The sequence below is a fragment of the Doryrhamphus excisus genome, chromosome 7 (assembly GCF_030265055.1).
Source record: "Doryrhamphus excisus isolate RoL2022-K1 chromosome 7, RoL_Dexc_1.0, whole genome shotgun sequence".
NCBI lineage: Eukaryota > Metazoa > Chordata > Actinopteri > Syngnathiformes > Syngnathidae > Doryrhamphus > Doryrhamphus excisus.
In genome coordinates, this window is record NC_080472.1 from 22,862,836 (window position 1) to 22,876,178 (window position 13,343).

A 13,343-nucleotide genomic window follows, 5' to 3' on the forward strand; every position below is an offset into this window, starting at 1 on the left:
TTTAAAAGACAGCAAAGAGAGCAATGGCCGGTGTTAAGCTCGCTGCTAAACGAGCACTAAAGCTCTGCCATGGCCTTCCTTGTCTTGGCTTTCCTTCCTTCTCCAGATGTTGACGCTCCTCCCACTGGCCTGAAGCCGCCTCCCACAGCTCCCTGGGCCACAGCTGCTCCCAATCTGACTCCTCATGGGAGCAGGATCATTTTTTGTGTGTGATGAAAGTGAAGGAGACCACGGAGCGCCTCCAGTGGGCCAAATAGAAAACGGACGTTTCTGATTGGTTCTTTCTTTGCTCATGCAGCCTTGTTCACAAATGACAACGTGGTCAAAGAGCGCTACCTTTTCCTTTGCGCTTTCTCATGCACTCCAAAGCATTATTAAAGTTAAAGTTGCCGCCAACCTTGATGTCGTGGCTTTCTCAGCTGTTAGTAATATTTGCAGAGAGCCCGCCGCTGCATATGATTGTAAATTATCTTGTACATCTCAAAGAGAGTAAAAGTAAGTGCATGCAGGCAGGGATGCAGGCCCGCCAAGGGAAACATATTTGAGTTAAATTTCTGCTGAAATGACTCAGTAATTGTGTTTTTTTAATACACAAAAGTATAGCGTCAATGCGTTTTACACCAACAACAACACACCAGCTTTATTAGCGGATGCCATGTTGTTTCTGCACCTTAAAATCATAAATACTGTATGACATGTAAACATAATGTACATACTCAAAATATTTTTCAAAATTGGTCAAATTTATAAACATCTAACATGTCATTTTTTTAAATGGCTGTGAGTTTTGAATATTTAAGTGAAATTCCAATAACTTACACTTTCTATTTTTGTACGCCATTTGTTACGGAACCTTTCTCACGGAACCTTTTTCCTCCATGTCTCAGTTCCTGGCACACCCAGCAGACTGATGCACCACCTGCCTCGGTGACGTCACAACAAGGCGATTATGCTGACGACCAAGTTAATTAAAGGTAATTAAAATTCAAAAACAAAACGAAAGTTAATGAAAGTTAGTATTACAACGTAAGCGTGAAAAAGAGCATGCTTTTTTTTCGTTAGCAGGGAGCTAACGAAAGCTAGCAGCCATGTCACCGGATGATGTCACCAGACGACGGATAAAGTCAGTCCATTTCTTTTATCAAATTGCCAAAGTTTATTTTTGAAACACTTCAAATACCAGTGTATTCATGTATCATTAAGATCACATCTTGTTATCCTTTTGAGCCTTCAAGGTGAGTCCTAGTCCTGTCTTTGCAGTAAGATGTTGTGATGCTATGTTGTATTTCACAGTGGGTGTCACTAATGTTACTCTAATGTTAAATGAGACACACAAACACCAGACCTGATAGCTGGCACGACCTTTATTGCAGCTTTGAATGATCTGGTAGCAGGCACAATAATCCCCAACATGAGCTACTATTGTGGCCGTAAGCTAAAACTCAACTCTGAACCCCTGGCAGGACTTCCTGTCCGCCCAGCAACACACACAATGCATACATTCTTATTTATGTCTTATTTTGGAATATTATGTCTACTATATTGGGTTATAAGAGTGTAAAGGTGACTATAGGGGTGCTATTTCATGTCTAGAGGGGCCTAATAATGTTAAAAACAGAAATTTAGGAGGTTGTAAAAAAGATTTTCAATGCTTTACCGATGGAAATATTTGATTTATAAGTAAGCAATCCCATTTGTGGAAATTCGCCTAATTCGTGGAACCAATTTACCGTGATAAAGGAGGGATTACTGTATTGTTCTAAATTGGTCTTCCATAGTAAGAAAAGACGTGAGTTAAAGGATATTTGGCCTCATTTTAAGAACATTACACAAAATGTAAGCTTGTTATACTTTGATGTAGGATATTTGTACATGTTGTACATCTTGCTTATCTGCCCTGTGATGGATGGATCTGAAGATGGGAGGAGTTAATCCGTCTTGTCTGCACGGTGCTCCTCCTTCCTCCTCGTCCTTCCACACGATCCCGACTGAGATCTCACATTTCACCATCAGGTCCTTGCGTCCACATACCACAGCCTCCCAAAAAATGCATCTGTCTACGTCACTGCTCTCTGGGCCTGGTCGTGTTTACATGACGAGCTAGCTAATGGAAGAAGCCCACTATTATTTATTATCACGCCGAGAGCTAAAGTGTTAAAATATGAGTTTACACGACTGTCAACTGGTCCTTTCCTTGTGTGGCACAGTTTGCTGAGACATGTTGACCCACTCACGTCGACTGTTTGCGTTAGCGGTTAGCACGTCTGTGGCAAACGTGTCACACATAGGCCCGACTTGTTGGCGAAATTGTGTTATCGTGTCACGGTGCTCGTGCAAGTACCAGTGTGTACTTATGTGTGGTTCACATAAAACGGCAAACAAAACAAGGGGATGGGCACAAGACAGCAACAACAGCTGAAACATATTTTGTTAGGAATAGAATAAAAATCATCATATTTTATTTTCATTAAAAATCACAATTAGTAGATTTGAAGCATTCATTTGTTTATTTTAGCCAGTGACATTAAAATGTTGGAATCATTTCATATCATTCATTATCATATTTTACTATCACAAACTTGAAGTGAAGAAAAGCCAAATGAAGACTTTGGAGTCAAAGTCCTAGTCCTAGTCAAAGTCCTGATCTGAATCCTGTCAAGATGACTTTTTAAAAAGGCTGAAAAAGCCTCCAATGTGGCTGAACGACAACAATTCTGTAAGGATGAGACTCATTGCAAGTTATCACAAACGCTTGATTGCAGTTGTTGCTGCTGAGGGTGGCCCAACCGCCTATTAGCTTTAGGGGGCTATCACTTTTTCACATGGGGTCATGGAGCTTTGGATTATTTTTGTCCCAAATTAAAATTAAAATTAAAATTAAAATTAAAATTAAAATTAAAATTAAAATTAAAATTAAAATTAAAATTAAAATTAAAATTAAAATTAAAATTAAAATTAAAATTAAAATTAAAATTATGTATGTTCAGTTGTGTTGTCATTGACTAATGTTTACATTTGTTTGATGACCTGAAGCATTTCAGTGTGACAAACATGCAAACAAAAAAGAAACGGGGAAGGTGTCAGCCCCATGTATGTATGTACATGTATGTAAATACATGTATGTAGTGGTGCTGTACAGTTCTAGAGGTGGAAAGTCGTCGTTGCTGACGTGTTCTGGCTTGTGTCTCCCTCCGGGCTCAAAGGCTCCAGTCAGCATCACTTTTGCTCACTTTTATTTACAAAAAAAAAGAAAAAAAAAGTGCATCAGCATTGTTTGTATTGTGTTTGGTACACTTTGGGTTTTGCAGTCGTAGAAACTACAGAGAAATAGATGCTAGTTTGGGATATATTTATTTTTCCTTCCAAAGCTGAAGTCACTGAGCGGCGCTTTAAGTGATTCCAGATGCTTCCGCAATTGGACTCACATGGACACGGAGCCAAAGAGAGGTTTTAAGCCTGTCTTGCATGGCTTCTCCCACTTGGATCTCCCTTTCAGCACGGAAGATGAAATCCGTATAAAGCAAAAGTGTTGGTACACAAAGTGAGAGGAACCATCTCACCATCACGTGACAAAAGGATGAAGGATGCTGCAACGTAAAACCCAGAAGGACGCTGGCAGGATGTCACATTGGACAAGCAAGGAGTGGCTATGGGTGGGGTCTGAGCCTAGAAGGTGGCGGGGTCTGACTGCGCCGCCCCCATGAACCCTTAAGAGCAACGCCCTTGGGTGGCCGCCCTTTAAAGACGGGGGGGAGGGTTTGTGTAAAGAGAGAATGAAGCACTTCAGCAATGCGCAAGGCAGGTAGAGACAGGACACACTTTAAACGAGAGCAAGTTGGGGGGTGGGAGGGAGGGGGTTCAGGAAAAACTGGACAGCTGAGAAGTAAAATCTTGAATCTTTTTTCCTGTGACGTTCCACAGCTGCAGTTGATCCACCCTCATTTTATTAGTTACGGTCTTTAGAAAGAAGCCGGAACAGGAAGTTCCCGTCCCAGACGCGAGCATCTTCTGTCATTATCCACTTCGACCTTAATGACAAGTCCCACCGATGTGACACCAGACACAGGAAGGCATTCCACCTGCATGCTACCTGGTATTAGCGGAGTACCACGTTCTTGTAGCATGTCTTAACTCAGACCATCTGCTTCCCCTCATGAACGTCTCCTGGTTTAATATGAACAATCTTTGTTCAACTTTTTCAGAACAGAAATCTCAAGTGTCAAAGGATGCAAAAAGTGCATGTTCACCCACCACCATCATCATCATCATCATCATCATCGTCTGCCCCGCCTCTTTTCCTTCCGTGGTTCCTCCCTTTGTTGATGTGGCAGGCCTGGGAAACAAAAAGCTGATGGGAGGCATGAGCGCCTCCTCTTCTGCTTGCAGACGTGGACACTAAGATGAAAAGGAAAAAAAAGATCATTTAAGGAGATAACGTGGAGAGGAAGAAGCGTGAAGCCTAGTGGTGTCTGTTGAACTCGTGTTTCAGATGTAGAGAGAAAGCGTTGCAGATGTGGAACCTCAAGGCCATCACAGTCGTGGATGATGGCTGGAAATGGTGGGACTGCAAAACGCTATATTATAAAAATAAGCATAAAAAAATGCTTTCTAATTTCTTTCATGATTTCTAATTGTTTGATCTTTGGTCTGAGAGCCAGCGAACAAGTCAAGTTCTCGGTGACTTTCCACGCTTGTGATGTTCCAGAGCGAGCAAGCAGACATTTTTCAACCACATGACACTCCAGCTATATTTGGACCCAATCAGGAACGTGAGCTCTTGCGTTCAACCCCGCCTCCTCTAAGCATCAGCCCCCCCCACCTCCTCCTCCTCCTCCTCCAGAGCTGAATGTGGTTTAAAAAAAAAAATGTGACGTGGACGCCCTAAAATCTGGTTTTAACTTCTGACCCTCCTGGAGACATTTAGTTTTCTTCCTCAACCACAGTGTGCAAGAGTAAGAACCCTGAGGAGCACCTTGTGATGTCACCAAACTGTAAAAAAAACACAAACAAAAAAAATAAATGCAAATACAAAAGATAGTGGACACTTTCTGCTTCAATAGCATGAGTAAGCGTGTCCAAACTTTTGACTGGGACTCTAATGTACATGATTGGACTGCAAGCTAACTGTTAGCTTTCCCATGCCCAAAATAAGGTACAGCAACACACATGTATTTTGCCAAGTTTAATCAGTCACATCCTGAGTCATATTTTCTGCAAATCTTTGGTATTTTCAAAGTTCTACTTTGTCAAAAACTGGAATACATTGAGTGTCGGTCCCTTAAATTCCAATCTCCACTTATGTCAACTAATTATTGGAATTATTGGACTCTAAGATAGCCGGTCCTGGTCTGAAAAAATACAGGTATGTTCCCAAGTCCTGAGTCATATTTGGTCCAGATCTCAGATCTCCTGTCAGAAATTTGGTGCCTTAGAAACGTGTACCTTATGGTCCAGTCTGCACTGATTTAGTCTAATTATTTGACTCTAGGATAGCTGGTCTTAATTCATCCAAAAGAGTACAGTCCTGAATCCAAATCTTTGCTATAGTCCAAGTTCAACCCTGTCAGAAACTGGGGTACCTTTAGAAGTCTGTCCCTAATGCTCCAGTCTGTACGAATGTTGACTAATTATTGGACTCCCAAGATGACTGGTCCTGGTCTGAAAAGGTAGTACAAGTCCTGGGGTACTTATGGTTCAGTCTAAAATAATATAGACAAATTATTGGACTCCATTGGACTCTTTGGACAAAAAAGTAGAGGTATTTTTGAATTTCGTTTCGTACAGGTTTATCGTTTATGCCTAGTTCTACCCTGTCAAAAATGGGGGTACCTTAGAAGTCTGTCTCTTATGGTTCAGTCTACATGAATGTAGACAAATTATTGGACTTTGGGATAGCTTTGTCCAAAAGGTCAAAATCAGTGTAGCACAGTTGCGGCAAAATAATAAGCTTTTGGAGAATTATTTGGAGACATAGGTCTGAGTTCTGCTTTGTCCAGATCTATTGTTTATTCCAAGCTCTACCCTGTCAGAAACTGGGGCACCTTAGTCCTTTACGGTCCAGTCTCTACTACTCTAGACTAATTACGGGATAGCTGTTCCTGGTGCGAAAAGGCCCAGGTATGTTTTGTGTCCAGATATTTGGTATGTTCCAATTCCTACGCTGTCAGAGTCCCATTCATTCTTTGAGAGACAGGAGTATCCCATTGTTTGGATTCCAAATCCTTTTCCAAACACTGTTCACGGAGCTTCTCCACTGTCCTCTGCCTAACGACTTAACCAGCCTCGTCCCAGTAAGACGCCCGTAAAGACTGAGCCATCAACGTGTCCGGCCGCGACTAAACCAGATGTTTTTTGGACGCCACAACCTGAACAAAACATTGTCCTCGCAGCGGCCAAAAGTATGTGATCGATACTCAACAAGTGCTTTGCTGGACCAGTTCTCCAGTTCTGAACCATGTTCCATTTCTAGCCATGGCTGTCTGTTCTTGGATTTTTATTGTACAAATATCAGCCATCTTACATCTGCGGGTTCTAGTGCAATATTTTGGTTTGAAGGTAAAAAACTGAGTGCTTATTAGCTGTCGTCACAACCCTTGTTTTTCTTTACTGGGTAAGATCAAGGGACTCTTTTATTTGAAGGGTTTCTGCACCCTGGGGTGTTTTATAGTGGCTCTAGGTGCTTCTGTAGTTAAACCTGGGGAGCTACAAAGCAGCTCGGGGCCCTTGCAAAACGTACAGTAGGGTGCCATGGTAAATACATTTTTTTTTTACGGCTCTGGAGGTCTGTATGTAATAATATAAGTCTGGTTTCCAAACGGTTGTTATTGACTGCTGACTTTCTTGTGTTTGGGAAAAGGGTTTAACTTAGTCTAGTTCACGCAGCCGATCAATCAGTCCCTTAGCTACCTGTGCCTGGTCAGGTGGGTATCACCAGTCTGGTGTTGATACTGGTCTGTCTGCCTTCAGCATAGGTTGGTTACAGAGCATTGAAGCTGTACGGCAATCATGCACGGAGTCCTAATTGCCAGAAGTGCTGACTTTCGCCGATTTAGCCGTTTATTAGTAATTGCACTGATTTAAACCTGAGCTCCAATAAAGAGGCCCTGCTTGCTAATGGTTAGCAAAGATGGACAGGTTTTTACACAGCTTCACACGGAAAGAGGCATGAGCATGTAAACTTTGACCCCCCGCCTGCCTGTACGGAACCCGTCAGGGGATTGGGCTGCTGTTCTACGTATATGGAAACCCAGGGAGCCAGCCATTAGTCTTTATGGGATGCTGACTTGACTGCATGGTTACAAGACAAAAAGACATAGTAGTCGTTCCATGCCAGCATAATAAAAGCAAGTTGGTGATGTAATGCCACCTATAGCCTATAGCCTATAGCAGGGGTGCTCATTAAGTCGATCGCGAGCTACCGGTCGATCGCGGAGGTGGTACTGGTCGATTGCTGGTCGATCGCGGCGTGACATTAAAAAAATATCATCCCAGCATCAATGCCGTCACTTGATTGATATACAGGGCAGCCATTCAGATGACAACTGAATGTTGCCCTTCGGGCGACCAATCAAATCAAACGACGTCTCTCAGTGCAGCAGAACTTACGATGTCAGCCTATCATCCATCCCTGTTACTTGATTGACATACAGGACAACCAATCAGATGACAACTGAATTTTGACCTTTAGGTCACCGCTCATGCGTAAACAACGATGCAAAGTGCTAAGCTAGTCGGCGAATTGCGTCAGATTTTAAGCCCTCGCTAAAGTTTATGGTCACTAAAATGAGTGAAGGAGCTGGACCAAGTAAAAAGGCAAAAACTGGACCAAGTAAAAAGGCAAAAAACATATCACTTCCATACGGATATGGAATATTATACGGATATTATGATACGGATATTATCCATGACTGATAAACATTTGGAAGTGTGCTTGAGGCTGGCTATCAGCAGCTACTGTCCGGACTATGCATCCCTGGCTGGTTCAATTCAGTGCAAGTCATCAAAGTAAACTCAGGTAATTACAAAAAATGTTAATAGTTAATTATGTGTGTTTTGCAATATTGGCTCATTTGGTTATGTAAGGTACATCAACATACATTGTACGTACAAATAATCCTCAATACATTTGAAAATAAATAGATGTTTTGCATTTTTGTAGTGGGTAGATCATTTTGACTCGCTCATTTTAAAAGTAGCTCGCATGCTGAAAAAGTGTGAGCACCCCTGGCCTATAGCCTAGCTTCCCAAAAGGGTAGCCAGGATATCTTGCACCTCCAAAACCCTCTCCATTTGAAATGAGTTGAGACATGATGACACATTATATTTGATATTGCTAAGTTCATTGAGAGTTATGATACTGCAGTGTTTGCGGTGGCAGGTGACATCATGGGAGGGATAGCAAAATAAAGATAAAATCATCATACACCAACTGTTCCCTTTTGGACATAGAAAAAGTCTAGACCAGATCAATAATCTGGTTTCTGTGGAAGCAAAGCAGAAAAGGAACCCCTACAGCTGATGAAATGGTTGACCCCATCGGACATTTTACCTCCTCCTCTGGAGGACTCCTCCATTTCGAGGAGGAATAATAGTAGACAGGAAAGGAGTTCTGCCGTGGTTCCATGGGTTGAGCCAAGAACCAAACCCAGTGGCCTCCTTCTGTCTGCAACCCTCTAATTTGACGTTTATTTTTGGATGAGAGCTTCTTGAACCCGTTGTACGTGAAATGCATGGAACTCGCTTATATTCTCTTTGTCTCCCTGCTATGGTTTGTCCTTTTATTTACTGCATCCAGCACATTTGGCATCTCCTAATAATTGATTGCGTAAGAGGTCGGCCATGTTCAGGAAGTGGGCGGGGCTCTTTGGAGTATTTACAGGACATTTTAACACATGCAGTTAATGCGGGATTGCAGGTGGACGACATCATTCCTGCAGCCATGATGGAAAACGGATCACCTGTTTTGTAGGAAGCATCCAGGTGTACGCGCACCATTACTGGCCTGTAAGACGCACAGAAGCGGACCAAAAAAATGACAGTTCTCTGTTTTAATGACAGCACGGCCGCCTCAGTGGGAAGCGTCGGATCCCTGACGAACGCTTTGTTGAGCAGCTAATGAGAGGAAGTTGGCAGACGCTGATTATAACTTATTACGCCGACTGGCACCTAAAGTCATTTAGCACATAATATGTCATTCAGGAAGCAATGTCGCCACTGGTGTTGTTAGCTAACGTAACGCTAACTAGCAACACATGATGATTCCACTATCCACGCAATTATTAGCCTTGCTTGTCAACATTTAAAGTACTTGATCAAGTTGACTATATTATAAATATTTCTTGACTTTTGCAAAGTTTTGAATGAAAAAGTTCAGCATGTTTTCTTTGAGAGTGGCGGCCATCTTTCTTTATTTTGTGGGCCAGCATTGCTAGCTTTTGCTTAACCTTTGTTTTCATGGCAACTAAAGGGTGTAAAAAAGATAGGACATGGCGTGATCATAAATATGGATAATATATAAGATTATTCTATGTTTTTTGAAAGCATTTGTTATGTTTCATTGAAAACCTTCAGCTTCTTTTCATTGAGCGTGGCGGCCATCTTTGTATTCAATGGCTCAATGTTTATTTTTCTGGCAACTACAAGGTTTAAAGAGGATAATAATAATAATTAATAATAATTAAGGTTGTTCGGTGGGTTTTGGAATCATTTGCTATGTTTTGATGAAATTTTTGTTTGTTTTCGACAATGTGGCGGCCATCTTTGTTCATGTTTGCTGGGATTTTGTGACTAAAAATGATCTTTTCGCCACCATCATTGCATGTAAGCAATTGGAGAACAGTATGTTTTATGTTTAAGAGAACTAAAGTGAAAGAGGATAGCTTCTAATTTTCACTGAGTAGACTTTTGCCAAATCTGTAGGTGCTAATAACAATAAAAATGAAGTAAATCGGCATATTAACAGAACCCTGACGCTTTGATCAGTTAGCGCTGAACCACAGCCACTTCCTGTTCCTGCGTCACATAGTGTTGACCACTGCCCTGCCTCCCTTTTTTTAGGCGACCCTTTTCGGGCATCTCCTGGGTCTGTTAGGGCGGGTGGTGGGAGTAAACACGGGCACAGGTCGGCAAGACGGCGAGACGTCACCCTGCGTCGTCAGCTACCTTCTCTTTGCATCTCAGCTCACTCAGAGAGGCCAACATCTGAAAAGCGTTAGTGGATGTTTTTTGCAGGGTGACCCAGGAGGCGAGCATAAATCTCAGCTCCTCCTCCTCGTCTTCGTGGTGCTGCAGCCGCGTTGGTTTTCCAACATGTGGCAGGCACCGGGATGTTTCACCGTGCATGGAATCTGCTCTTAATGCAAAACAAAGCATGCAAGAAAAAGATTTCTGCAGTTTGGGGTGCAAACTTCAAAAGGAGGGCGAGCAATTACACTCTCAAAAAAAACAAAATGGAGGAATCGGAAGTGAGGCATGCTATCAGCCGGTGTCATCGCCGAATGTTTACTTAGTCGGAGAGAAGTGGCATTCTTGCAAGAGACGGCACACTTTAATGGCTGCGAAGGGTTTCTTCTGCCTGTGCCTCGTGGAGGCCTCAAACGTGGCAGCACATTGAGGAGGAAGGCCAGCCTTTTATTTAAAGGACTCAAAGCTCTCCCTCTCTCACCGGCTGCAACTTAAAGAAAAGGAAAAAGTCATTTTTGCCAGTGCGAGATGCTGAGAGGGAGGGAGAACAGACCACACTGCATTCTTTTCTACTGAGGTCACCTTTTTTCTTCTCCTCCTGAAGTGCTCAGCAGCTTCCAGCTTCTTCTGCACATGCTCACAAGTTGTTTGCTCGCCGGGAAGAATGCACCCGAGTTCTCAGTGTCATCTCAGAGGAACAGAATAAGTCAAAAGTTGATCTGGAATCTCATCATCTCACATCTTTGCAAGCAAAAAGTAGATTTATCTTGAATCTAGAGTGGTGGTTCCTAATGTTTGATGCTGTCACGTGCCCCCTTAGATATTTTACTGAAGCCATGTACCCCCTACTTCCTCCTGCACACTGTCAATTAACTACAAATATTGAAGATGATTCATTGGTTCTTTCATTTCATAGTAATTCCGGGTGAAAAATGTGTCTTTTGCATGGTCACATTAGAATAAAGTTAAGGTTCACTTTTTTGTCCACTCATTCCCACTGCTTTTGTGAAACATGAACACATATTTATTTCCCTTTTCTGCGCATTATAACACAAGAAAACAAGTTAATTTCAGCTAGCTTACAATGCTGTCATTTGGATATACCCATTCCGGTTATGAAGCCCTGTAACAAAAACCCTAACAATGTTGCATGGTTTGATACCCATGCTGCGATCATGCATTAACACGTACAACGATGATAACGTGTAATAGTTGCAGTATCTTGCCCTATTTTGATGATTTAAAACACTAACCGAACTTCCTTTCTCAGCATATTGATACATATACTTACATATGCTAGTTCCCTCAATAACAGCAGCATCGATAAAACACTTACGATGTCCGCTCTCATTGGGATGGCTGTGTCTTCCAGCACAAGACGTGCGCTCCAGCCCTCGGTTAAAAAATGCTGACAGCAAACGTCATCATCAGCGTACGTGTTAATGCATGATCGCAGCATGTATATCAAATGATGCAATGTTGTTAGAGTTTTTTTTTTAAGAGGGCTTCATAGTCTAAATAGGTCTATCCCAATGACAGCATTGTAAGCTAGCTGAAATTACCGTGTTTTCGCGTTACAATGCGTAGAAAAGGGAAATAAATAAATTTTGTGTTCATGTTTCATACAAGGATTGGGAATGATGGGCAAAAATCCCAAAAAGTGCAGTTCCCTTTTAAGTCCGCATATTCATTTCATACCAAATTGGGCTGTGTGGGGATTAATTGGAAGACCAATATGAATTAACTCAAGATAAAACTCTCTTAATCCGTAATTGATCATTGAACATACTTATTTGTTGATATGATGCACCACAGAGCAAGGAACTCGCCGCTTTGTCTTCTTCCTGCTGCGGTCTCCTCGTGCTGTGAGGCGTTCAGGCATTCTTGTAATTTTGAGTGTTTGGCGCTAATTGTTTTATTCACATTCACGTACCCCCTTTGGCAATTGAGGTTAAGTTTAGGTGGGTTCATTCCTCATTAATGTTGTAATGTTGTGTACCTCAAGTCTCATATCAGGATTGTGGCTGACAGACAAAATTCCCAAAAATTCCAAATCCCAAAAAAGACACGGCAGCTAGATCAATCCTACTCCTTCTACAGTACTTAATGTGAATTGTTTAACAATGTTATTTTGGAATACTTGGGAATACAAACAAACAAACACACAGCCATTAAGGACAACATTCCTATCTTGTCCTGACGGGAAAAACAAACAAATATTACACGTTAAAAGGTGTTCAAGATGGTGGTGAAGTGTGAGATGGCTGCGGAGAGAGTATTTTTTGAGCGAACATCACATATGGCGTGCAGATGAGCTTCGCTTGCAGCGCCTCAAAAATTGTACTAAAGCCAATGGAAGACCAGGCTATTTTGGCTTTTATTTCATCCTGGTATTGAATTCATGTTGTTGGATTGTATGGAATACTGCAACACATGAAGCCATTATTGACTCTGTGTTATCTAACTTACATATTTATCCTGCTATAGAATCTTAAAAAAGGAAAGATTCAGTTCTGACTGCCAGTTACACTGATGGACTTAACACGCGCTTGTTGCTGTTGCAGTATGGGACCACGAGACCAGCAGTGGGATGTTTGGGATGCGGGCTGTCGTCCCAATAAAGACGAGAGACGTCGTCCTTCATGATTTGGACCAAAAATCTGGGAAAAAGGTGGACTTGTTCCGTCTGTTAGTGTTTGGGTGTTTTTTTGTCTGTGAACAAATCCCCCCTAACATGGCTTTATGGACCTTTCATTGCTACTCAGCAACCCGGTATTGGGTCCGGGTTGGGACCACCCATGCTTAATTAACAATTATCCACAACGTAACTTATGTAATATCACCTTGCTCTTGTTGCAGGTATTAGGAATCGAAAGCAGTATCTGGGATAAACAGTACAACTACCTCCCTGGGGAGATTTCAAGGCACGTCCCACCAGTGCGGGGGCCTCGGGGAAGACCCAGGACACCTTGGAGAGAATGTTTCTCAACTGGCTTGGGAATGCCTCCAAAGGAGCCGGACAAACTAGCCGGGGGAAAGGGAGGCCCGGGCTTCCCCGCTGAGGCTGCTGCATCTCCGTCGCTCCCTCGGGTAAGCAGTAGAAGATGGCGTCCATGTTAGTGAGCAAAAGTGTTTGTTGTGTTTTGTCATTTCAGAATAAA

The 13,343-nt window shown here is 42.3% G+C and overlaps 1 protein-coding gene across 6 annotated transcripts in view; it reads left to right on the forward strand.

Moving 5' to 3' along the window:
- Window positions 1-869: 869 nt before the first annotated feature.
- The window catches only part of col1a1b (collagen, type I, alpha 1b), a 30,816-nt gene continuing 18,342 nt past the window's right edge, over window positions 870-13,343 (forward strand). The window contains exons 1-5 of one of the 6 annotated variants that reach the window (XM_058078147.1): window positions 877-974; window positions 1,063-1,123; window positions 1,204-1,235; window positions 12,747-12,853; window positions 13,042-13,272. The gene's annotated coding sequence lies outside the window, so the exon portion shown is untranslated. Of the gene's footprint in view, window positions 975-1,062; window positions 1,236-12,746; window positions 12,854-13,041; window positions 13,273-13,343 lie in introns of those variants that run through there. The other 5 variants (XM_058078145.1, XM_058078144.1, XM_058078148.1 and 2 more) reach the window with 5 other exon arrangements.